This window comes from Arvicanthis niloticus, chromosome 3 (assembly GCF_011762505.2).
Source record: "Arvicanthis niloticus isolate mArvNil1 chromosome 3, mArvNil1.pat.X, whole genome shotgun sequence".
Lineage (NCBI taxonomy): Eukaryota > Metazoa > Chordata > Mammalia > Rodentia > Muridae > Arvicanthis > Arvicanthis niloticus.
In genome coordinates this window covers 108,565,629-108,592,507 of record NC_047660.1, presented here as the reverse complement: position 1 = coordinate 108,592,507, position 26,879 = coordinate 108,565,629, and the positions used below count along the sequence as shown (strand labels likewise).

General features: G+C 45.2%; 1 long non-coding RNA gene across 2 annotated transcripts; it reads left to right on the top strand.

The window, feature by feature from the left end:
- Positions 1–8: 8 nt before the first annotated feature.
- Positions 9–24,906, top strand: LOC143441789 (uncharacterized). Of its 2 annotated transcripts, none has more exons than XR_013109474.1 (5): positions 9–199; positions 4,393–5,290; positions 16,363–16,472; positions 20,451–20,703; positions 23,126–24,906. It is a non-coding gene; the product is annotated as an uncharacterized LOC143441789 (long non-coding RNA). The 2 variants fall into 2 exon arrangements; XR_013109473.1 differs by lacking the exon at positions 23,126–24,906 and adding an exon at positions 21,323–23,116.
- The last annotated feature ends 1,973 nt before the right edge of the window (positions 24,907–26,879 follow it).

Genomic DNA, 26,879 nt, shown 5'->3' with positions numbered 1-26,879 from the left:
GCCTACCCAAGTTGGCCATTCCCTTTGGCTTCTTTCCATTCGACCTTTTGGAATTTTTGCCCCCACCCTCTACGCACTTTTACAGATAAGCCTCCATTCTCAATCGCCAAGGATGGAGAAATTGATTGCTTATGAGATGAGGGTGGAAATGGAACCAACTTCATGGGTTTGGTTGTGATATTTAAATATGAACTGCGAGGTAAGAGTGAGCACTCAGCGCGATGACTGGTTATTGCTTTTGGCCCTCGTTTTATCTTCATCCATTTAAAATCTTTTAGTAACCGTATGGGTTCAACCCGCAAAACATTGAATGCCCATCCTTAATTCCTCACAGCCGTTGCGGTTGCCCTAATCCTAACCACCTAACCACCGTACACTTTAAAATAGATCCATTTCAATAACTAAGTGCCTGGTCCACTGCCACGTGTCCTGTGCCACGTTTCTAAGCTCCAGTGTAAGTTTTGTTGTAAACTGGATGTTTTGGGGTTGATGCTTTGTGGAGTCTCTGGATTACACTATCTTTCTTTAGTATTAACTGCTCAGGGTCTTTTGAGACTCAGTGAGAGGTGTTTAGAAGGGCTCCCTAATTTTGTGGGTTCTGGACTCCAGGCTTAGCCTCCCTAGAACCTCGGCAACTGCCAAAATCTCTCTTCAGATATTTGGCTTTTCCTTTGGGCTCTTGGAAATCTCACCCTGTGTATGTGCTATTTAGAAGACGGCTGAAAATTTGGGGGAAATTTGCATTCAGATTTTAGGTTCCCTCTCTATAGACCAGTCAATGCCCAGAATTTCTCTTCAATTTCTGGCTGCCTTGGCATCTAAGTACTTACAGCTCTGCTTCCCAGCCAGTTACACCATTACTATCTGCCCAAGTCCGCTTTCCCTCTATGCTGCAGGGAACGGTGGAGTGTCTTGGGGGAAATGCCCGTTTTACGTGGAACTCACCAGGTGGAGTGTTTACTCATCAAGGGTTATGATCCCAGTTACTTTTCTTCCTTTTGCTTGGACTACGTGTCTCCACACAGTTTCATTTGTCTTTTGTCTGGAATATATATAGTCAGTACATATTATCAGGACTATCTGGCACAAGCTGATTTCCCATGCCAGGATCTGAAAGTTTGTCTTGTTATCACTGATTACATGCTGGACATTTTATTTTTAAATGATTTATAGAAGCAATTTGAGAGGTGTTATAAAACAATGAATTGATATATTCCATCCTAGAGAACCTTTTAAGACTTAGGAAACCATAAAGGGAAACTTGTTATGACTCAGGGAATTTTCTTTCTTTTTTCCTTTCTTCATTCCTTTCTTTCTTTCTATTTTTTCTTTCTTTTTTTCTTTCTTTAAGTGGTCTTTCAGCCAAGGATTATCTAGAAACTCACTCTGTAGATCATGCTGGCCTTGAGCTCAGAGATTTGTCTGCCTCCGCCTCTTGAGAACTAGGATTAAGGGTGTGCAACACAATATGGCACAAGACTCAGAGATTTCTAAAGGAGGGCTTCTTTTCTTTAAGATGTATTTATTTTATATATGTGAGTACACTGTCACTGTCTTCAGACACACCAGAAGAGGGCATCAGATCCCATTACAGATGGTTGTGAGCCACCATGTGGTTGCTGGGAATTGAACTCAGGACCTCTGGAAGAGCAGTCAGTGCTCTTATCCATTGAGCCATTTCTCCAGCCCTAAAGGAGGGCTTCTTAAGTCTCAGAGAATAAACAATTCAGGAGCTCCACGAAGTCAATGAAAATGATCAAATGTATAAGGTTAAATAAACAATGGGGACAACTGAAATGTTCATACCCACATGGCACAAGGGAAAATTGTCCTCTGACCTACACACACATATGTGTCCACATGTAGGAAATAAATGTAACTAAAAACAAAACAACCTGCCAGGCATTGGGAACACACACCTTTTAAAAAATATATTTATTTATTTTTATGTGTGTAAGTACACTGTCACTGTCTTCAGACACACAAGAAGAGGGCATAGGATCTTGTTACAGATGGTTCTGAGCCACCATGTGGTTGCTGGGAATTGAACTCAGGACCTCTGGAAGAACAATCAGTGCTCTTAACCACTGAGCCATCTCTCCAGCCCCAGTAGCACACACCTTTAATTCCAGCACTCAGGAGGCAGAGGCAGGCAGATCTCTTGAGTCTGAGGCCAGCCTGGTCTACAGAGTAAGTTCTGGGACAGCCAAAGCTACACAAAGAAATCCTGTCTTGAAAAACCAATAAGAGACTCTCAGGATTCAAAGGGATGGACCTTAGATGAAATGCCCTACATTGGGGAGAGGGAACTTGTAGAGTCCACCTCCAGTATAAAGACAAGGCATCAAGTGAGGGATGGGGTTGCCATCCCACAGTCAAAAACTCTGACCCAGATTTTTTCTTGTTTAAAAGAACTGCAGGGAGGGACAAAAATGGAGAAAAGACTGAGGGTAAGGAGTTCCAATGACAGGCCCAAATTGGGATCCAGCTCGAGGGGAGGCTCCAAGGTCTGACACCATTACTGATGCTATGGTGTGCTTACAGACCACAGGAACCTAGCATGGCTGCCTTCCAAGAGGCCCAACAAGAAGCTGAAAGAACAGAAGCCAGGGAACCCTATGGTTGAATTAGGGAAAAGCTGGAAGAACCTGAGGAGGAGGGTGACCTCATAGAAAGACTAGCAGTCTCAACTAACCTAGAGCCCTGAGATCTCTCAGACACTGAGCTATCAACCAGGCAGCATATACCAGCGGATATTAGGCCCCTGAGATACATACAGCAGAGGACTGCTGGGTCTGGCCTCAGTAAGAGAAGACACACCTAACCCTCCAGAGACTTGAGGCCCCAGGGAGTGGGGAGGTGTGGTGGGGGTGGTGATGGGAGGGTGGGAGAAGGAGGAATGTAATGAAGAAGAGTCAGAGGGTGGACTGGGAGGGATTAATGACTGGACTATAAAAAAGATTAAAGAATAGTAAATAAATAGTAAATGCTTTTTTAAAAAGGAGAAGATAAACCAATAACTAAGTAAATACATAAATAAATACATAAATAAATACATAAATAAATTAACTTGAGGCATAGGATCACTTGAATGTGAGCCTGCTTTTACACAGGAAAAAAGATACCTGAATCGTTTCCCTTTTAAGATTCCAGTATCTCTGGGACTAGCTACCAAAATAATAGCCTTTAATCACAGGAATTGAGAAGCAAAGGTATATGAAATGGGACTTTCTGGTTTCGTTGGCATGGTTTGTATAAGTTTGGCCCAGGGAGTGGCACTATTAGAAGGTGTGGCCCTGTTGGAGTAGGTGTGTCACTGTGGGTGTGGGCTTTAAGACCCTCATCCTAGCTGCCTGGAAGCCAGTATTCTGCTAGCAGCCTTCAGATGAAGATGTAGAACCCTCAGTTCCTCCTGCACCATGCCTGCCTAGATGCTGCCACGCTCCTGCCTTAAGGATAATGGACTAAACTTCTGAAGTTGTAAGCCAGCCCCAATTAAATGTTGTCCTTAGAAGAGTTGCCCTGGTCATGGTGTCTGTTCACTGCAGTAAAATCCTAACTAAAACAGTTGGAGACTCAGTTGTGTTGTGTGACATTTTTCTGGAAACTCTCTTATGAGAGGATGTTTGGAATTTTTCTGAAGCTGCCTGGTGAAAGGGCATGTGATGTTTTGCTGGAATGGACTCTTGAGAGGTGTGTGATGTTTGGGAAGAAGCCTTAAGTATAACCCGACAGGCAATGAACTAAGCTTTTGTATCGGTTCACCTTGCTGATCGCTTGTAACTTTATAGAGAGAAACACATCAAAGAACTGCTTCTTTCCGGCTGCTTCTGTCTGGGTCTTCGAGCATTGTAATCTCTTCTGGATCAAACCACTGTTACTGATTCATGTTAGGTGATTGTGTTTGGTGTTTTGCTAGTGAACTGGACTGCTGACAACAAAGGAGGGTGACCTCACAGGAAGACCAGCAGTCTCAACTAACCTGGAGCCCTGGGATCTCTCAGACACTGAGCTACCAATCATGCAGCATACACCAGCTTTTATGAGGCCCCCAAGATACATACAGCATTGGAATCTCCCCAAAGAATTATTTCTAAACAGACCCCAACCCCTGTTTCCTATTAACCTTTCTTTTTTTTCCTATTAACCTTTATTTTCCCCTACATCTGGTGGGTGGTGGGCTAGAAGGGAGGTTGAAGTATTAAAGGACCATAATTAAAGTAGGTTTTGAAAACTCTAAGCCTACAGGTAGGAGCTATCTGTGAGTTTGAGACAAACTTAGTCAATATAGCAAGTTCAGGTCAGCCAGGACAACGTAGTGAAACTCTATATCAAATTAAACAAAGAGACCATGTGTAAGCATAGATCTTCTTTCTTTTTGCTGTTTGTTAGATGGGGATTCTGCTGCCAACTGATGTTCCTAGAAGACCGTGGAATCTCAAGCCTACTGAACATAGAGCTCACGAGGCGGGGGTTAACTTTCTAATCCATGGAGAGAAGGAAAAGAATTACATCACATGACTGTGGGCAGCAAGTGAGAGAAGGCTACAGTCTGTCAGTCCTTCTTTGTCCTGCATTCTTGTTAGGAGTAATACCTGGAAGAAAGGATTATTCAGAAAGGCGGTCTCCATCCGTATCAAGGAGACACCGTGCTCCCTTGTTCTCCTCTCTGATGCCTCCCGACACACCTGTGTACTGATCTTATTATGGATTTCACTTCAGAGGTTCTGGCTATGGCCTGCTCTTCTGCCTCTTAGGCTCAAATAACATTTTCATAAAAAGTCCTTTTTTAAGAAATCTAGACTGATTTGTAGGTAGCAAGGGCAGAGAAGCCTTAGTTTGCTATAGAGTTTTGCTCAGGGAAGGAAAAATTTTAAAGAAGCTTTAAAATGGGAGGAAGCTGGGGTTGGAACTTTGGGCATTCATTCTAGGCCTCCCTTCTCCCAGGCCACTCCAAAGAGGGCTGTACAAGCAGCATTGATTTGGGCAAATTGAGGCACAGTGACTCAGCATGGCCTGATAGCTTGCCTCCTCTTGACTCTCACACTCGGGTCTTCTCACTCTCTCTGGTTTCCTGTGCAGAGTGAGATGAGAAACTGGAAGCCAGCAGGTTCTTGTTAGCATACATCATAGCACCATGACAACCAGATATCGTTGTGGGAATCAGTTATTCGGTGCAGTTAACGTCTCCCTGGCAACCCATCCAGGCAGAAGCAGCACATCCACCATGGTGATGGAAGTCAGAAGCAATTTCCTTGGACTCAGGAGACTCCGGGTTTCCTTCCCTGAGGTGAGAATGCGTGAGTAAAGTGCACGGTGCACAGCTCCAGCACACTGAACCTCCAAACCCCAGGCATCTTCAGGCCGTGACAATGCCTTCAGCAGATTTATCCAGTCCACTCTTGCCTTGGCTGGTCATTCTCCAACAATTCTAGGATAGTCCTGAAATTGTTTATGCCGTCATATACCATCCCTTTCCCTGAAGTCCCCTCTTGTACCCTTTACTGTTCCCTACAAGGACCTTTATGGTCATCTTGGGTTTATTTCCTGAGCTCTGTCTCCTTACGGCTATTCTGTCTGTTCTTCTCAGGTTCCATTTAGAAGTGAAGAGAGATGGCTCAGTGGTTAAAAGCACATGCTACTTTGTGGAGGATGGACTTTGATTCCTAGCTCCAACATGGTGCCTCACACCTACCTGTAACTCCTGTGAACAGAATGTCCATACTCATAATAAAAAGAAAAAAATCTTTAAAAAGTAAAATACTGGGGCTTAAATGGCTTCAATATGAAATATAAATCATATGTTTGAATATTTGGCCACTAGCTAATGACATTTTGTTTTGTTTGTTTGTTTTGTTTGTTTGTTTTTTGTTCTTGGTTTTGGTTTTTCAAGACAGGATTTCTCTGTGTAGCCCCAGTTATCCTGGAACTTTCTGTAAACCAGGCTGGCCTCAAACTCAGAGATCTGCCTGCCTCTACCTCTAGAGTTCTGGGATTAAAGGCCTGAACCACCACAACCTGGTTGTTTGTTTGTTTGTTTGTTTGTTTGTTTAAAGGTAGGGTTTCACTATGTCTTTCTTGCTGGTCCAGAACTTACAATGTAGACCAGGCTGGCTCCAAATTCACAACTATTTGCCTGCCTCTGCCTCCCAGGTTCTGGTATTAAAGACTTGCACTGCCAGCCCCAGTTTGGAGCTGCTGTTTAGGTTATTGGAGGATTAGAAAATGGAGCCTCACTGTAGAAAGTGGGTCACTAGGGGCAAACACAAAGTTTTTATACTGTGGGATCACTTCCTGTCTTCACGCTGATTCTTGATCTAACCAGATGTGAGTAAGCAGCCACAAGTTGCTGTTGCTATGTCTTCTATGGCATAGTGAAGTGTATCCTCAAACTGTAAGCCAAATAAACCCTTCTCCCACCTTGTGACACAGACACACACACACACACACACACACACACACACACACAAAACTGATATGCAAATGAGGAGCTGCTGGTATAGCTGGGTGGAGTACTTACCTAGGGTGAGCAAAACCCTGCATCTGATCTCCAGGACCTCATAGCTGGGGGATGGTGTAGGCCTGTAATCCCAGAATTTGAAATCCTGTCTCAAAAAATGCAAAGCAAAAACTCATACGTGGATAGGAAATGATCAAGCTAAAAAAGCCGAGATCATGCTAACACAAACCGGAGCCAAACCAAGGCATTCGTATTAATTTTAGATGAACTGACTTTTAGCACAGAGAAAATCAGAATACAGGAGAGTATTGCTTATTAATAAAAGAATTAACTCATCAAGAAGGCATTAACATGCGTGTTCCTGCCAGGGCCTCAAAACATTCGACACAGAACAAACAGTACTGGAGAACAGACAAATCACCCCTGTGTCTGCAGACTGTAACATTCTCCTCTCAGAAACCAAGAGAAACCACTAGGCACAAAAGCAGCATGAACAGAGGGACTGAGTCACTCCATCAAGAGCTGTTTCTGATTGGCATCTGTAGAACACTCCACCCAACAACAGTGAATGCATATTTCTTTCAAGTGCATAATGAAATTTTATCCTTATCCTCTATTACAAAACAAACCGTACAAAATGTTCTATGGCCATAACACTGAAAACAGAAAATCAATAGCAGAGAAGTCTCAAACACTTAGCTGATAAAAACAAAAACGAAAAAACCAAAACCAAACCAAAACAAACAAAAAAAACCACCGCCACCAACAAAATCACTTCTAAATAATCCATGCATCAGAGAGCAAGTGTTAAAGGCAATAAAAGAGTTTTAAACAGAACAAAAGCCATGGTACAAGGTAAAGGAGTGGCTTCCCGTGAAGCTGCTGGCATTAAGTGATTGTGTCTGAAAAATCATCAGAAGAAGCAGCTGGAGAGAAGCGTAGAGGGAGGGAGAGCTGGGGGCTCCTGGGAATGGGGGAGCTGAGGTATATGTGATCAGAGTACATTGCTTACACATATGAAATTGTCAAAGAGTAAATAAAAGATTCTCTATATTAAGAGATAATAGCATGAATTAATAAAATCTGGAAGGGAAAAATGGAGACAAATTATTGAAACAGAAAGTCATTTGCCTGAGAGAGTCTTTGTGTACATTTGTGTACACGAACAACGCCCCTCTTCAGTTCCTATCCCTGTTTCCTGGTTTGGTATCAAGGCACTGCTTACTTTATCTAATGGTGTGGAAAATACTCTCCCCTCTTCTGATGGAGGAGACTGTAAAGATGCTTCGTTTCTTCTTTTAAAATGTTTGTTTATGGCAGATGCTACTGTCACTTTTGCCGCTTGCTGCAGCCATGGTCAACTCCACCGTGTACTTCAACGTCACTGCCAATGGTGCCTCTGTGTGTGTGTGTGTGTGTGTGTGTGTATGTGTTCGTGTGTATGCACGTGTGTGTGTGCCTGTGTGTGTGCATGCATGTGTGTTCGTGTGTGTGTGTGTGTGTGTGCACCTGAGTGTGAAAGCATATACACCCATGCCTATATGTGGAAGCTGGAGGAGGTCATAGGTGTCTTCCTGTTCTCCTTCTTTGCTCAATTATCTTCAGCCAATGTCTCTCACTGAGTGGGAAGTTTGCCATTCCTTCTAGTGTGGCTGGCCAGTGAGCTCTCGGGATCTTCCTGTCTGTGTCTCCAGTGCTGACATTTCAGGCACACGTAGCTGTGCCAGGACTTTATGTAGGTGCTGGGACTCAAACTCAGGTCTTCATGCTTGCAGCCACTGAGCCATCTTTCAGCCCCTATTTTATTTCTTCTGGAAATATTTGGTAGATTTTGCCAGTGAAACCATCCTGGCCTGGAGACTAGCTTAAGATGAATTCCATTTCTTTGATAGTTATGAGTAGCTTGTTTCTTTTTCTCTTGGATGAGATTTTTATAGTTTGTGGTTTTTTTTAAAACTTGGTCATGAAAGTACACAAGACCATGGATGTGAGAAGCAGAAGAAACAACAGGGCTGGAAAAATCAAAACCTGAAAAAAAAAAAATACAGAAAAGCAACCCAAGTCCATGTTTATCACTGTGGAGAGCTATGGTTCGGGCTCACTGGGAAGCTGCAGACCAGTCTCTACACTGTGCTTTAGGATAATGGCGCCAAATAACCTTCCTGCATTCGAACCTAACTCCTAGGCAAGCAATGAGATTGAACGCAAGTGGAGGTGTCTTTTGCAAGAAGGTTGATATAAATGATCAAGCTTACTACTTCCAGGAACAAAAGCCAAGTGTAGTAGTCAGGGTCACAGAACTTATGGGCAGTCTCTCTATATAGTAAGGGAATGTGTTGATGAGTCTGTAGTCCAACTCCCCAACAATGGTCAGCAGCAGCTGTGAATAAAAGTCCAAGATTTATCCGTTGCTCAGTCCCACAAGGCAAGCAGGGGAAGAAGAGCAAATCTTCCTTCTTCCAATGTCCTGATGTAGGTCTCCAGTAGAAGGTGTAGCCCAGATCAAAGGTGTGTACCAACACGCCTGGATCTGGGACTTGCCTTAGTCTCATGGGATTAAAACCTTGCCTGGGCCTAAGCTTTTCATAGCCACTGTGCCTCGAGATCAGGATCACAGGTGAGCCCTCCAATTCTGGATTGTAGTTCATTCCAGTTACAGTCAAGTTGACAACCAGGAATAGCCACCACACCAAGCTTTTGTGTTTTGTTGTTGTTTGTTTGTTTTGTTTTACTTTTTCATATGGGAACTATTCTGATCCATTTGCACAAGGACCCTCTAGGGGTGACAGGAAGTTAACACGTCAGTAAAGCAGCAGCAGAGAGGAAGGGATGGCTGGCGGGAGCCGTGCTCCTAAGTTTGCTTATGTCCTCAGTTCTTAGCTGTAAACAATCTCTGCCAAATCATTCCCTGCTTCTGCCAGTGCCTGCTTCTGCCAGTGCCTGCTTCTGCCAGTGCCACAGTTACGCCCACAGCCAACAGTTCTCTAAGGTTAGGTCTGGCTCCCTTTCCTTCTCTCCACAGAAACCAGGCAGTCACCAAAACCTATCAACACACATTTTCCCTCTCTCAGAGAGGAGGCTCCTGTAGTTCATGGCTATGGCATTTAAGTATGTACATGTGTGTGTGTGTGTGTGTATGTGAGAGAGAGAGAGACAGAAAGACAGAGAGAGAAACAGAGAGACAGCAACAGCGACAGCGACAGAGAGACAGAGAGGCAAGGTGTCTTATTCAGTCACCTCCCACTTCATTAACGGAGGCAGGATCTCTTCTTAAAACTGGAGTTCTGTGATCTGGGTTAGGCTAGCTAGCCAGGTTTCCCTAGGGAATCCACTCTCTGCCTCTGAGATCTAGGATTACAGAGAGACAACCACCCCCAGTCTTTATGTAGGTACTAGGGACCTGCACTCCCACTGTCACGCTTGCATGACAAGAGTCTTATCCAAGATCTCTCAGAGCGAGCTTCCAAAAGGAATCCTGAAGTAAGCACTGGTTGCAGGTGAGGCAAGCAAGGGAAAGGAAGAATCATGCCATGGGGACTGTGGACCTCAGAAGGCAGTCAGGGCACATCGGTGAGGGTCCCTTCTGTGTGAATGTGGGGATCAATCCTGCTGATGGCCAAGTGTGGTGATTCACACCTTTAATCCCAGTACTCACTCAACAGGTAGACGAAGGTGGATTTTCTGTGACTTTACATAACAAGTTCCAGGCCAGCCAGGGCTACATAAGAAAAGAAAATCTGTCTCAAAACCCTGCCCTCCGAGGGAGGAATATGTAGAATATTTATCACTCACTCAGCCTCCTAAGAAGTCAAGGATCACCCACCCTTCATAGGATCCTAAGTCCTAGACACCTCGGGGCTGTCTATACACAGCTATTCGAGTCTGGCATTCCAGAAGATCTGCACGATGGCAGTGGAGTGTTCCCAGGGCTTATTAAACAGGAAGCTCATGCCCTGTACTGACCACTTGCCTGTTACTGCAGGCGACTTGAGAGTCAGGCCAGGGCATCTGGAGCAGGTGCTCATGGCCTCTACTGCAGAGGCTCTTCATGCCTGTTGGATGAATGTAGTTTATGTACACTGTGTGTGTTTTGAACTTTCTTGATGAGCTTTCAGTTGCCTTGTGGGCAGGAACCAAGGCAACTGCATTGTAGTGGCCAGGCAGAGCGAAGTCCAGGGCTCTCTAAAGCGTGCTGAATGGAGGAGAGATGAAGAGGAAGAAGGTGGGTGTTAGCAGTCAAAGTAGCTGGTAGGAACCGGAAGTAAATAAATGTGACTTGCTATGAGTTACCTTTTGTGTTTTATACAAAGATAGAGACCAGAGATATGTTTGGTGGAGGTGCCATTAGGTGTGAGGAAAGGGGTGCCTCTGCAGGCCTATACTGAGGCAGCCCTTCCCCTTGAGGGACCAGCCACACAACGATGGTATAGTATAGAATAGAGTTTATTCAGGGCCTGGGGAGGGGAGTTGAGGGAGTAGAAATAGAGAAAGGCGGGGGGGGGGGGAGGTCAGCCATGAGCATGTGGAGGGGGGGGAGCAGGAAGGCAAGAACAAGAGAGCAAGAGAGAGAGGAGGGGGCAAGCAGCCTCTTTTTATAGTGAGTCAGGCACCAGGTAACTGTGGGTTGGAGCCTAGACTAAATGCCAACATTACCTTTAGCTGTACCCTTACAATCAAGAATCAGGGGTGTGTGTGTGAGGATGTGTATTAATTCTATCTGCATAGAAGAGGATCTTAGCTTGTCTTGTTGTATTTCCTGAGTAGGTGGGCTGGGCACATACATATCTGTACTGGAGACAGTTTCTGAAGACTGGAGAGAGTCTGAAGATGCACTGAGTGTAAATGTGCTTTGAGCTACACAGAACTGGACTCCTCGAACATGCTGGAATTTCACTGGGTTTAGCACTGATGGCTGGACTTCTCCTTTCCTAGGGGCAACTGTTCGTAGCTACCAAATACAACGTTTCCACAGTCTTTGGTGAAGATCTATCTTGGTAGATGGTTAATGGTGGGGTTAGTATGATTGTCCTACAGAGAACAGTAATGACAAGAGGGGAATATGGATCTGAAGGCAGGACAAACGTGACCTAGGGTCTGAAAGGAAAGCCTGCCACAACTAGCTCTCACAGCCCCTGCCCTGTCATGTGTTTTGTTCCTGCCTCTCACTCAGAGACTCTGACAAGGCTGGGAGATCACCCACAGGGCCTCCAAAGACATCTGGAAAGAGCTAGCTTGAAAGCTGGTTGTGATGGCTCATGCCTGGAATCCTGGCGTTTGGGAGGCTGACGCAGGAGGAATAGAGTTCAGGGCCAGCCTGGGCTACATGAGTGTCTGTCTCAAAAACAAACAAGGAAATTTCTTCTTCTAAGATGTATTTGTATTGTAGGTATATCCATGTTTTGCTGGCACATGTAAGTCTATGCACTATGTGTAAGGGTTGGTAGCTGCTATGTAGATTCTGAGAACAGAACTTGGGTCCTATGGAAAAGCAGAAAGTGCTCTTAAGCCACTGAGGAAACAGGCATTTTCACCTGATGCACAGAGAGCCCAGACTCCCCCTCTCTTCCTTCCCCTTCCACTAAATGCAGAACATTTATTGGTAGCAGTCAAACAAGCCCAGAGGAAAACAACTCAGGCTTCTCCAAATCTTCCCAGGATTTTCCATTGGACACACTGGTCTCTGGTTTTGCTCCTGGAGCCTGGAGAACAGCAGCTGCTTGTTTGCATACTTGAAGGAACCATGGCAACCATTTCCCATCACAGGGTCAGTCACAGGACTAATGATGTGACCCAGCAACCAATCCAAGCTGAGGAGACTGGCTGCCATGGTGACAAGGCTAGGGACCATTTCTCTGAAAGGAGGGTGAGGGGGAAGCAGGCTGACCAGGGCAGACTCCAGCTGGCTCTCCAGCTGCATCGTTCCCACCCTCTAGCAGGATCCAGCAGGTTCCTCCTGGGTTAATTCCAGAGCCCTTTATCTGTCTACCTATTTATACTGTTTATGCTTCATCATCCATTAGCTGTTGGCATCACTATATCTCCATATAACACCCATCATATCATCCCTTTAAAAACCAATGATTGCCCAGTGTTCTTTGAATAAGAAAAAAAAAAAAAAAAAAAAAAAAAAACCAAAAAAAAAAACAAAAAAAAACCCAGTTCCCTAAAAACAACAGCAAAAGCAAAAACAAAATTAAAAACAAACAAATAAAAATTACACACAGAGCAAGATCCTCCAGAGGCTAGGCCTAAACAGACCTTCATGGGTCTGGAAACCCATTCCCCACACTGAGAACTGCTCTGTCAGTCTCTACACATGGCCTAGAATTTCATCTAAGCAGCTGTATCACAAACCTCTCACTGTAGGGGTTCCTACTCTCTATTTCTCAAGTCTATAACTGTGGAGGAGCCTGCAGTGTAAACCATCTGGGGTCCTTTGAGAGGAGGTGTGTCTATGCAGAGAAGACCCCTGCTCCACCCTCGCCCAGCCTGACATCAGTTTTCCTTCTATAAAGATGGCTGAAGGTACCAAATTGATGGCATTTTATCAGGGCCCCAAAGTGCTCGGATTCTTCAAAACGAGCAAAGGAGAGACCGGGTACAGGGAGAAACACACACACACACACACACACACACACACACACACACACACACACACACCAGGACTCCCCACAAAGCTGTCAAAGTCCAAACATGTTTAAAAGCTTTGTATGAAATGACTTAGCATTTGTACATAACTTCTACACATTCTCACTTTATATGAAAATTATTTCTAGGTGCTTTATTTATTTCTAGGTGTAACAGATGATACAATGTGAATAGTTGTTATACTGTATGGTTTAGGGAAAAGTCTTTGTGTGTTTAGCATAGATGTAACCATGGTAGGCCTATCTACACTTTCAATCTGCACCCCTGAGGCTGATTTCCTGATCTCCCTAGTCTCTCCAAAGCCAGTGCCTGTATTCATTTTCTTGGAAGAGAACTTTACCAGTGACTGAGAGACAGGAACTGGGGAGCCCTCCAGTGGGGAAATGAGGAATTTTTCCTTCAGGGAGTTTTCATATTTTGACTTTAATCCTGCCCAGGAAGGTAACCATACCACTTTTCTGTGTTAGGGAGGGTGTGAAGAACTGAAGTCATATGTCCATGGTCTCAACAGAGCCAGAAATGTCCTGGGAATCCAGAGCCTACCCACCAGGCACCCCCCCACTTCCAGAAGGTTCTCCACTATGCTGTGCTCCTTCTGAATCCCTGTTGCTTTCTTAGCCAATATTAAACTCTTCCGTCCCCCTGCTTCCATCTTTAAGCAGACAGGGCCAGTCCATCGCCTACTGCGGGGCTTTGTCGCAGTGTGTCTTTCGAGGCTCATCCCTGAAACCTCTCCAAGTTAAATATTGTTCCCTGCCATGCCTGTCAATGGGGTTTGTGAGGAGGGATCCACGAATTCAAATCAGAGAAGAGCAAGCAGGTCCAAAAAGAAAGGGCTGGGCCCAAACGAAAGAAGGCACTTGCACTTGATAAGTAATCTCCCCGTAAGTCACCAGAACTCCTTTCATTTTGTGACTGTCCCTAGAAGACAAAGGTAGGCAACAGGAGGCGTGCTTTCAATCCAGTCCTTCCGTACACATCAGCCATGGACCAAAGGCTCTCGGCTGACATGAGACAAGACCACTGGCCTGCTCACTGGCTTCCCGGCAGTGCCGCTCTGCAGTCCCATTACTCACGTCCTTTCCAGTTGCCCTGTGTACTGGGTATGTGCAGCACGGACCACTCATGGGCCTGAGAACTCATCCATGTGATCTTGGCAGGAAAACTGGCCATCAGATCCCTGGATTCCATCTCTCTGGGACCGGAACCAGGACATGTGCTTGTCTTCTGGCTTCACACTTTTAAGTGATATCTTTCCAGAATGTTCCTACAGGGTGAACCGGTGAGAAGAACTGATACTTGGGGAAATCTACCAGGCTCATCCCAGAAAACTAGGGTGTGATTACTGTTCCTCCTTCCCCTGGGCATGGTGGCACATGACTTTAATCCCAGCACGTGACAGCCAAAGGCAAGGCGGATGTCTGTGAGTTTGAGGCAAGCCTGGTCTACATAGGGAGTCCCAGGACAGCCAAAGCTATAAAAAAAGACCCTGTTTCAACAACAACAACAACAGAGATTGTATGTGTGTGTGTGTGTGTGTGAGAGAGAGAGAGAGAGAGAGAGAGAGAGAGAGAGAGAGAGAGATGTCCCTTCCCCAAACTGCATAGGGTCCTGTGGGAAGCCATGGCAAGGCCTTACTCTTGGCAAACACTCACCCTTGGCTTTCCTATCTATTATTCTTCTTTCTGCTTACCTTCCATGATTCACTTGTCAGTTCTCAGAACTTCAAACAAGGCCTCATAGCAACTCACCTTAGTAACCCTTCCTCCTGATCTCTAGATTTAGACAACATCCTGCTAGATAGATGTTTTTAGAACCCCTGGTAACAGCAAGGCTTTGTGAGAGTAACTTAGTTAGACCCCACAGCTGCAGCCAGCTTCCTCCACCTACAAAGCCCTCTTTCCTTTCCTACCCCTCCCCAGATCCTGTTTTCAGAGTATATAACCTGTGTGAACAATAACAATGCTGCCAGCTTGATCAGACTTCCTAACTTGCTGTGCCTCCTTATTTTCTCACACATCTCAGTCATCACCACAGGGTCTAAGGGTCCCACTTGACTGTCCAGCTGGCCTGGACAGGGTCCCCCTTGGAGGATCCATCTGGAACATCTGAGACTTGTTGGGGTGCCAGAGCTCCCCATCTGCTCAGGATTTGAGTCTCTGCTCTTACGAGCGCTGTGGTCCTGGGACACTCGAATCCGCTGAGCTTCAGTTTTCTTACCCATGAGGTGATTATTAAGTCTCACGGCCTTGCTGAGAGAATATGAAGTAACGTGTCCATGTTTATTTGCTTCATTTTTGGCTTTAAGCAATTAAATGCTGCTAAGTACACCGAGAATCACAAAAGGCTGGGGTTATAAACTGCTTTTAAAATGTCAGGGTGTCACTTGCTTCTCACATACTGCATTGTCAGCTTATTAGTAGCAATTGAACTCAAGACAGACGTGCCCTTTGGCCTGGTTTTATTTATTTTTGAAACAGGAGACAGGGTTTCACTATGTAATGAGGCTGGCCTCAAACTCATGTTGATCCTCCTGTCTCAGTCTCCCAAGTGTTGGGATTACAGGCACAGTATGTCACATTTGGCTACAGATAAGTCTTTTGACAGTCTAAAAGACCCTTCCCCCATGATGTCACCTCTTTCTTTCCCACCTTGTCATGTAGATATGCAACTTGTCACATTCTGAATGGCCCAGCTTTTCCAATTCTGAGTGGAGTGTGTGTGTGTGTGTGTGTGTGTGTGTGTGTGTGTGTCTGTCTGTCTGTCTGTCTGTCTGTCTTAGGGTGTGACAGAAGACTCCATAATTTCTGGCTCTTGGCCAGCCAAATAACACCAGAGATGGCTTTTCCTAAGTAGAACGGTGATGGTTCCTCCAGGAACCTTTTCTTAGATTTTGCGTGCAGAGTAAAGAGCGAGAAGGCAGAAAGAGACCAGCAATGACCTCAAGAGAAGAGAATGTTCCTTTCAGACAGTGAAGGACAGCCAGGTTCTTCCCACAGGTTGGAGGTCCTGCAAAAGGGAAAGCTAGCTGGGACCTTTTAGAGAGGTGGGGAAGGGGCTTGTGACTGAGGAAGTCCATGCTGCCCCAGGGGACTATGTGTGGACCTGTGGTTTCTCCTTCCTGAGATGGTTTGCTCAGTTGAGACAGACTATCCTGGGAGACAGGCTGTCTCTGCAAACATTCTTCTTTGAGACTGACTAATATTAGGTTGATCGAGGTCAGCTGTAATCTCACAGGAATTCTGTTTTTGCAGCCGGGACTCTCTGTCAGCTCTCCAAGCTTCTGTCTCCTCAAGTGAACAGCTCTCGCCTGTGGTCGTACAGTGGCTTCTGTCTTGCTCCTGCTCTGGCTGGGAGCTGGCAGGTGAGGTTCCAGAATTGGGTAAGATCAGGCAGTTACAGACAGCAGGGGGGGGGCGGTTAGGAAGGACTTTCGAGGTCAAGTTGACAGCCCCTTATAACTGTGTCTCCCCTACCTCTCCCAGGCGTCATTCACCCTGAGGCACAAGGGCAGGCACACCTCACCAGATGAGTGAAAGATGGAGTTCGTGACCTCTTGGGGGAGCCTGCTGGGCTCAGGTTCCAGGACTGGGTCCATCCTCTAAGGGCACAAGAATTGTCCTAGCAGAGACTTGGTCCAAAGTCTTGAAAAAGTCCTAGCTACTGAGAAGCAGAATCCTAGCTATTATTGGTCCTGGATCAGCAAGCCTCTTCCTCCTGCTGATCCCAATGCCTGCCTTCCCATCCAGGAGCTGTCCCCTGTCTTTCTTCCTGTCTTCTCTTTGTGTCTTCATTCCGTGGCCCTCACACTGCTTGGGCATAGACTTTTAAGTAAGAACAGCCATTGGGCAGAGGCATCTTGTGGAGAGATAGGAGCCCAGGGCCTCAGACAGCTTGGCCCAGTAAAATTATTTTAAAGACAATTTTGACAGTGTAAATAAAAAATGATATCTCTTAACATGAATAGAAGCTAGAAATGAACAATGTAAAAGACCTTGTAGTGCCAGCATTCTCCAGTAGGGGGCGGGGCTTTGGGAAGAAGCTGAGTCTCTAAAATAATGGTCCCAGGAAGCAAATGAACCTGATGACCCTAGGCACTTCCCCTTCCTCACCAGTGGACAAACTCCAGAGGGACGGGTGTCATTCTGAAAGTGGCTCCAGTAGAAGGCGAAAGCATTCTCTTCTGTATCTGCCCTCCATAAGCCCCTCCATGATCTACCCTGCCCCAGGAAGTCATGTGTTGAGGACCAAATTTTACTACCAGGATGGATGGGGTAGGATGTGACAGTGGTTAGAACTCCTGTCTCCTCCCATGATGTGTTAACAGCCTATCCCTCCAGCCTGGGCCTTTCATGAAGCAGGCACTGGATGAGGGCTTCCTGCTCCGCCTGCCTTGGTTTGGTGATTCTTCCTCAGTGATAGGCCTTGGGATCTAGTTCTAAGTCCCCTGACTCACACAGGGTCCCCTTCTATCCTTCCTGTTGAACCTTCATCATTACCCATGTCTCCTAGTTCCCACACTTGTCTTCCTGTTTTAAACCTTGGCACCCACACCTTTCCTTTTGCAGAGCTTCAGAGTTAGGGACGCCCACCATCCTGCAAACCAGCCCTGGAGACAGCTCCATGCCCTTCACTCGGGTTTCCTTCTCATGATGAGCGCTGATAAAATCTCAGCCATGCTCTTCACATCTCCAGGTGCTTGGCAGCAGGGGATAGCATCGGATGCATTGCTCCAGTCTTCCTGGGTGCACTAGTTCTAGGGCCTGAATCCCCAAGGAGCTCCCGTGAGAGCTCAGCACCATCCTCCCCAGCCAAGTGGGTGCCACCAACGGCAGCAGTAAACCAGCCTGGCATTTCCAGTTCCTCTGCTACCTGTCAGGGCTCGGGATGTTTTTTTGTTGTTTGTTTGTGGGTTTTGTTTTGTTTTGGGGGGACAGAGTTCTCTGTGTTGTGTAGAGCTGGCTATACTAGAATTCTCTCTGTAGACCAGGTTGGCCTTGAACTCATAGAGATCTGCCTGTCTCTGCCTCCCAAGTACTGGGATTCCAGGCATGTGTTAGCACATCTAGCCTGAACTCAGCTTTTTTTTTTTTTTTTTTTTTTTAAATTTATTCTTATTTTATGTCTATGGGTGTTTTGCCTGCATTGATGTCTGACATGGACCAGCAGGTCGTTCTTCAGTGGCAGGATCCTAAGGGGGGGATAACAGCCTGAGGATGAGATGATAAAAGGATAGGGAGGTTTGGGATCAGGAGGTCTTGCACAAGCTGATGACCTATGCAAGCAAGTTTATTAAGAAACACAGCACTCATGGGTATAGTGGACCATGCCTTTAGTCCTAGAACTTGGGGAATAGAGGCAAGTGGATCTCCAAGTTCAAGGCCAACCTGGCCTACAGAGAGAGTTCTAGGAGAGCCAGAACTACATAGTGAAACCCTGTATTGAAAGAAAAACTAAGCTGGGCAGTGGTGGCATATGCCTTTAATCCTAGCACTTGGGAGGCAGAAGCAGGTGGATGGATTTCTGAGTTTGAGGCCAGCCTGGTCTACAGAGTGAGTTCCAGGACAGCCAGGGCTACACAGAGAAACCTTATCTCAAAAAACAAAAAAAAAAAAACCCAAAACAAACAAACAAAAAACCTAATATCAACCACAATAATCAATAATAAGGCAAGAAATGCCTCATCTTACATACACTGTGTGTGGGAAGGCGGGCAGAGTTAACAGAACACTACTATACAAAGGGACAAAGTCAGTCGGAAGCTAAACAAGCAATGGAGCACAGAGAACACAGTGTCACAGCAGCCTTGGGACCCATAGCCACAGCCCTATATGTTGGGAAGAGCAGCCAGTGCTTTTAAGCACTGAGCCATCTCTCCAGGCATGAGCTCAGCATGGTGTTGTTGTCATAAGCTCTAAGTGTAGGCTGTCTCCTAAAAACAATAGGTTCTCTTCTAGACTCCCTGCCCAGAAGCCCTCACACATGCCCAGACTCCCACTTCCACCAAGCCCCTCTTCCTGTTGAGACACGCTGGAAAAGAAAACCTAGTGGGGCATGAGAAGCGAAGACGCTCCTGGTTTGCCTTTCCTCCTGGCTGAAAGTCAAGCAACAAAGTCCAAAATTCCCTGCAGAGAAAATGTTTTCCTATAGACATCTCAAACAAGGATGTTAAAAGCAGCAAATGCCTTATACTTGCCTAGGACTGAGATGTTTGTATCTTTGAGATTCTGGGTGGAAAGAGAGAGCTAATTCCCATAAGTTGTCCTCTGATCTCCATGCGTCATGCATGTGCACACACACACACACACACACACACACACACACACACACACACACACAGAGAGAGAGTAATGAAAATGTAAAAAGAAAGCCATGGGGCATGTGAATGATCATTGTAATGATACCTAACTGCAGCTCTCTCCCTTGGGAAGCCCACAAATGCTGTGGGATTGTGTACACTCCCTTTCCTACACAGTCCTCTCTCTAAAACTTACTTCAGCCTGAAAGCAGACATTCTTTATCTCAATAAACTTGCTAACTTTCCTTCATTCTGATTTGTTCTGAAAATCTTTTCTGTAATGAAGTCAAGGATCTGGCTGCACCCAAATGGGAGAGGGGAGGAGAACTCCATAGGCTGCTTAAGACAATGCTCTGCCATAACTGCCTCAATCACCAAGCATAAAAGAGGAGAAAAGGCCTTGATAAAATCCATAGCTTCATATAGTAAGGGCACCTGGTGTCATTCTTCAGAAGAGTCAGTCACTTGTTAAGGTTGGTGTTGTGTGACATTATTCCTGGGGAGACATGGATAAACATCTACTCATCCCAGGTAAGAAATTGACAACAGACCAAAGTAACCATACAGCTGAAGCCCAAGTTGATGAATCCATGAGGTTATTGGGGTTTCTTACAGGACTATGAGTGAAGGTTACAGATTAAGAGCAGGGATGAGTCAAAAGACAGGAGCATCACTAACAGGCTTCCTAGTGACTCATGAGAGCTTTAACTCTGGAGCCCTGTACTTAACTTGCAAGCAGCTCCATAGCTCAGAGACTCCTTTCCTAAACAGTCCTTACAGCTTAAATAACCATGAAGAAGGAAGGGCCTTGTGATCTGGAAAGTTTCAGGGACTTCCTGAGGCTTCTGAGTTGTTTGCTCCCTTTAGATCTTGAGTCTTAGGAAGCCTCCCTTAGAACTTCCCGAGTCTTAAGGAACTTCCTCCAGGATGAAATGCTTCTACTCGGAGGAAATTGCTATACAATAGTCACGTGTCCTGGGGTGAGACTGCTTGTGATCAAGCTCACATACTTGCCAGCAGCTTTGTAACATCTCTGTGCCCTAGGTTTCACATCTGTAGGATGATGTCTGTCACGTCAGACTGACACATGGTCAACACTCAACATCAGCGACGGGATACAGCTACTCTCTCCAATTCTGCTTTTTGGCCGTTAGCATTTCCTACAGATTGTTGTTATTTCTTCTGGGAAACATTTTCTCTTGTCAACCGACATTTTTCCAGACTCAATGCGACCACCATCATTTCACCCATCATCTTCTACCTGTTACTGAGCAGTTGAAATGGCAGGTATCTTGGGGTACGTATGTTCCAGGAGCCTAGAACAGTGTCTGGCTCACTGTTGGTCCTCAAAATATTTGCCAAACATGTGTTGTTCAAGTCTTGCCTCCTCCTTATAACTTCACAAACACCAGGGGAAGCTTTCTAAACTCTCAGCCCAAGCATGTTACTTCCTTGGTTAGCACTGTTCAAGAATCTCTTTACCACTCCAATAACTGCTAAGCCCCTGTGGTGGTTTGAATAACAGACCCCATAGACCCATATATTTGAATGCTTGGTCCCCAGTTAGTGGAACTGTTTGGGAAGGGTTAGGAGGTGTGGCCTTGTTGGAGAAGGTGCAGGCTTTGAGGATTCAAAAGCAATGAAAGGCCTAATGTTTCTCTGTATGCTGCCTGCCTATGGATCCGATGTAAAGCTCTCAGCTACTTCTCCAGCTCCATACCTGCCTGCATGCCTGCCACCACACTCCCCACCATGATGATAATGGACCAACCTCTGGAACTATAAGCAAGCCCACAACTAAATGCTTTCTTCTATAAGGTGCCTTGGCCAATTCACAGCAATACAACAGTAACTATGACACTGCCTGACCTTGGCCTGCAAAGCCCAACCTTACCTTCTCTCTCTTTGCATTCCAGGACTATCTCTGTTTCACCAACAATTCCACTTTCTTTACAACCATTATCACATCATGACCTTCGTGTTATCACTATCTGTACTGACTTATGCCCTTGTTGATGTATTCATGTCACCCAGCTGGAGTCTAAATTCCAAGAGAGCAGAGGACACCCATGTTTTCTTCATCATCCCATCCTCAGTTTCTAGCATGGGACACTGAGCTCATCTCAGAGTGGAAAGTCAAAAAATAAATGTGTTGAATAATGAAATGGACTTTAGTACGTGAAATATATCTGCCTTGTGCTCTCATAAATGAGGGTGTAGAAAGGAAGGGAAATGACTGCTGAGGAAGCAGATGCCATTGAGGTGAATCATGAATCAAATTCTGCTTCATCTCATTTGCAGCCTCCCTTGGGAGTCCAGTCTACCCCCCCTATCAATGACTCAAATTCTATCCTTAAAACCCAGAAGGGCAGAAGCCTGGTATATTAGTTATTTTTCTATTTCTGGGAGCATGATCAAGGCTACTTACAGAAGGAAAAGTTTATTTGGGGCTAACAAAGCCAGAGGGATAAGAGTCCATCACCATTACGGTAGGGAAGAGAGACAGCAAGTAGGCTTGATGCCCAGAACAGCAAGCTGAGAGCTCACATGCTGAACCACAAAAAGGAAGCAGAGACAGTGTAAGTCTTTAGGCTCCCAGACCCGCCTCCAGTGACATATTTCCTCCAGCAAAGCCATATATCCTAAGCCTCTCCAAATGGGTCACCAACTGAGGACCAAGCAATCAAATGCCAGAGACTTTGGGGGACATTTATCATCCAAACCACCATACCTTGTCTCCCTTAAACATATTCTTCATGGTTTTGCTGTAGTACTAAATTTTGTATTTGTAATTTTGCATTCTTCCACATAAAGAAATATTTAAAGTTGTATTTTTCAGACACCACAAAGCTGTTGTCGCTAGGAATTGTCTATTGCACTGTTACAGGCTCTTGGGCTATTTTCAGTTTGGGACTCATGAGTGGTGCTCATATATATTCATACATATATCTCAATGTACACACAGACACACTTGCTGAGGATGTACACCCAGGTTACAGCGTTATAACGCCAAAGGGATGCCCTAAGACAAGGCCAGATTACATTCCTGCTAAGACTGTGATGCTTTACCAACACTCAGTATAGGCAGATTTAATTTTTTAAAATATATATTAGTTATTTGTTTCATTGGTGTGTGAAAGTATCTATCAAAGGGTTTGTTTTAGCTTCCAGAGTCCATCATGGCAGGGAAGGTGTGGTGACAGGAACAGAGCTCGCTGGTGACACTGGATCCACAGTTAGGAAGCAGGACGCTCTGAAAGCCTGTGCTCACTCTGCGTTCTCATCTTCTGCAGTCCAGGCCCCCTAGTTCATGGAATAGTGCCGACCAGACTACTAACTGAGGCTAGTAATCCCTCATAGGCAGCCCCACGGGTCTGTTTGCAGAGTGATTCCGAGTCCAATCAAGTTGCTGGTCAAGACAAACAATCAGAGCTATTGTGATGGGTGTGTACAGGTTTCTTTACATGGTTTTAATCTGTATTTTGTGTTAGCATGTATGGAGTGGATGCTTCTAGATTCTTTGGAAAATTAGTTATGTCAAATGATGGTTTGCTGGGGCACACAGGTGAAAGGGTCTCTTGATAAAGCAGACATGTGAAAGGAGCCATGATGAAGGAGTATGAATGTGACCCCAGACAGTGGGAGGTGAGCACTGAGCACTGCCCTGCCGCCCTGACGATCTTCGCTAACTACATGCATGTATTGGTTTGCCTGAATAGTGTTGCTGAGCTCCACTTGTGGTAATGCTGCCATTGAGAGAAACTCCCCAAAGAACTGCTCGTGAGGTTCCTGCAGCAGCTTGCTGCTTCCACAGCCTTGTCTCGGGTCAGCTGGCGAGCCTTGCGGTTTCTCCAGGATGCAACTACAGCTGCTGGTTCGTGCCTGGTGTCTGCCTGCTGAAAGGACTGGTCTGTAGCTGCCGGTTCCTGTGTGCTGTCTGCCTGCCTAGAGGACTGGTCTGCAGCTGCCCAGTCCTATCTGGTGTTTGCTATGGGACTGGACTGCTAAGAAAGAAGACTGAGCTCTCCCCCAAAGAACTATTGCTGAACAGGTCCACTTCCCCATATCCTAATAACTTTTCTCTTCCTCTACCTCTGCTGGGTGGTGGGCAAGAGGAGAGGTTGAATCCTTATTAAAGTAGGTTGCAAAAAAATGTATACCTACACATGTATCTATATTTTACATGAAATTATATGAACTTGACATTTTACAGGTCATACACAGCCAGTTTCACAGTTGAATTGCTATTTGATGACTAACAAGCATATTTTCATTTATGTATCTTTTTCCTTTTTTATTCTTCTCTCATATATTACATCCCTGTTGTGGGAGGTGTTTGAAGGGGTGAGCCGCTCAGCTAGCTGCTAGCCTCCATGTTGTTCTCACACTAACGGCACTGGCTAGCCAGGAGTGCCGGCCTGGGACCCACGAGACGCTGGTTTGGCTGTTGCCTCCACTGGTCAGCTCTGTGGAGTCCATGGCTCTAAGCATGGTTCAAGGGCTAACTCTGCCAGCCCCACGCGGTAGATATAACAATTCCCAGTACCCAGTAGAAATAAGACTCTTAATGCTTAAGATTATCCAGTGGATTTCTATATTAGCAAATACTCAATACACAAGATGCCCACACAGTTAGAATTGTTAACCCAATTGCCTAACCTTGAATAAATAAACTACCTGAGACTGCTAAAGCCACATGGACATCCTCGGCCATCTTCTCCTCCCTCATTCCTTCCTCCTCCCAACTTCCAGCTCCACCTACCTTTTCTACTGCCCAATCACTGAGCTCTACTGCAAATACACTGGGCAGGAAAAATCCTGCCACACATCCCAACCATAATTTCCCCTCCCTCTGCTCCCTGCACTCTCTCTACCACCTCCCCTCTTCCCAGCTTTTGAGACAAGGTTTCATTTGAGCCAGGCTGGCCTCAAACTTCCTAACTCTGCCTCCTGAGTGCTGAGATTTACCAGGTATGCTACCATGACCATCCTTAATTCTCTTAATTATATCTTTTTGTCCCCAGTGCTGGGGGTTGAACCCTGGGGCTCACATACAATAGCACAACCCAGTTACATACCCAGACCCAGTGCCTGAATTCTAACAGGATCAAATTTGTCAGTGTCTTCTATGCTTAGTGTTTACTGTGTCTTGTTTAACCAAAGTCAGAAAGGAATTTCCTCTAGTACTTTCTAGGCACTTTATTGTTCTCCAATTTACATTTAAGTTAAATATACACTTGTAATTAGTTTTGTCCATTATTTTCCAATTTCATTTTTCTATATGAATATATACTTTTCACATCTCATTTACTGAGAAGACCAGCTGAATTACCACATACGGTGTAAATCAAGCATCAGCTATTCATGTACCTCTATGCTGTTCTCTTTGTTCAGGCCATCCTTGAATTAATAATAAATATACTCTCTTAATTACTGCAGCTTTGTAATAAGCTTCTACACTGGTTGGGCCATTATCTTCATTAAAATTATCTTGAGCAGAGCCATGTGTAGTGGTGCATGTCTTTAATCCCAGAATTTGAGAGGCAATAGAGTGTGGCTCTCTGTGAATTCAAGGCCATCCTGCTCCACACAGTGAGTTCCAGGACAGCCAGAGCTACACATCTTTGTCTGTCTGTCTGTCTGTCTTTATTTATCTATCCACCCATCCATCCATCCATCCATCCATCCATCCATCCATCCATCCATCCATCTCTTGGGATTTTGTTGCCAGAGGGTTAAGAGTCCAACCCCATGATGGTAGGGAAAGTGTGTGTGTGTGTATGTACATGCACATACATACACATATACCGTGTGTGTTTGTGTGTGTGTGTGTGTGTGTGTGTGTGTGTGTGTGTGTGTGAGTGTGTGTGAGTGTGTGTGAGTGTGTGTGTATCTTGTCTAGGGATAGCAAAAAGCCTCAATAAGTAAGGAACTTGTCACCAAGCCTATTTGAGTTCAATCCCCAGGACTCCGAGAATAGAGAGAACTGACTCCCCCAAGTTATCCTCTGACCTCCTTGTGTGCACTCTGGCATATGCATAACCAATAAATAAATAAATAAATAAATAAATAAATAAATAAATGTATCTTGACACTCTCTGTCTCTCTCTCTGTCTCTCTCTCTGTCTCTCTCTCTCTCTCTCTCTCTGTGTGTGTGTGTGTGTGTGTGTGTGTGTGTGTGTGTGTATACGTTTCAGCTTGCAAACTTGGACAAAAGAAAATCAAGAAGAAGAAACCTGTTAACATTCTTATAGGATTGTACTGAACCTACATATCAGTTTGATGGGTAATGAATATTTTTACAATAAATTTTGCATCTACAAAAAAGACCTTGTCAAATTATTTGAACCAAATTTTCTCTGTGGGGATCTCGCACATCTTTTATATTTAATCACAGGTATTTCATTCTTTATACTTGGTAGAAGCAAGCCTCTTTAAAATTTTATTTTCTAACTAGTCATTGCTAGAAGTAAAAAATGGAACTGATTTTAATGTATTGATTTTTTTTTGGCTAGCTTTCTTGATAAATATTCTCATTAATTTGAATATCTTGGGATTTTTTATGCTGCCAAAGGCATTCAGAAATAAGCTTTGCTGCTCTCTCTCCAGTCTCTGTACCTTGTGTTTCTTTATTGCCTCTCTTCTGTAGAAGAGTGGCTAAGAGCAGTCATTCTTGTCCAGTTCTCATTGTTAAAGGAATCCTGACTGAGGGTGGGTCTCCCCAGGAGTAGACCTGAGAAAGACTTGAATGTAAGGCTAAGCTGCTCACACTTCTTTATCCCAGCACTGGAACAGCAGCAAAGGCAGTCATGAGGCTGGACTCTGGACCTTAATGTTGCCAGTGAGTGACTGTGAACCTCTCAGCTCAGAGGAAGTGGGAGGATTCGCACACAAAAGCTTTGTCATGCGGGGATGCAGCTGCCCTGCAGAAAGGAGCATGAATTCCCTGGCACTTCCACTGACAAGGGATTGAAAAGATGGCTCAGTGTTTAAGAGTACTTGTTGCTCTTGCAAACAAGTTCCCATCACACAGCCATGCCTACCTTCAGTCACATGAGACTTAATGCCCTCTTCTGACCTGTCTAGCACCAGGCACTCACATGGTGCACATACATACACACATACAGGCGAAACACTCAGACACATACAAAAGGAAGCAGCAAAAGGAAGCGCTCAGGCGAAGCAGTCTAGATCTTGACAGCTGAGGTGATCACACACACAGGAGTGGCAGAGGAGAGCTGCTGGCAGGGTCACCAATAAGGACCTTCACCATATTACTAGTACAAATAACACGGGCAGTCTCCAGAGAATCACGGCAGCTGCCAGAGTCTGAGTCTATTTAGACAACCTACAAAAGTCATTTAGGTTGAAATAGGCAGAAAGAAAGAAAAACAGCACAGTTAAGACACACAAAAAGACTACAGAGTCTGATGACAGAGTGCTGCCATCCAGGCTCTTTGGTGCTGCAGTTCT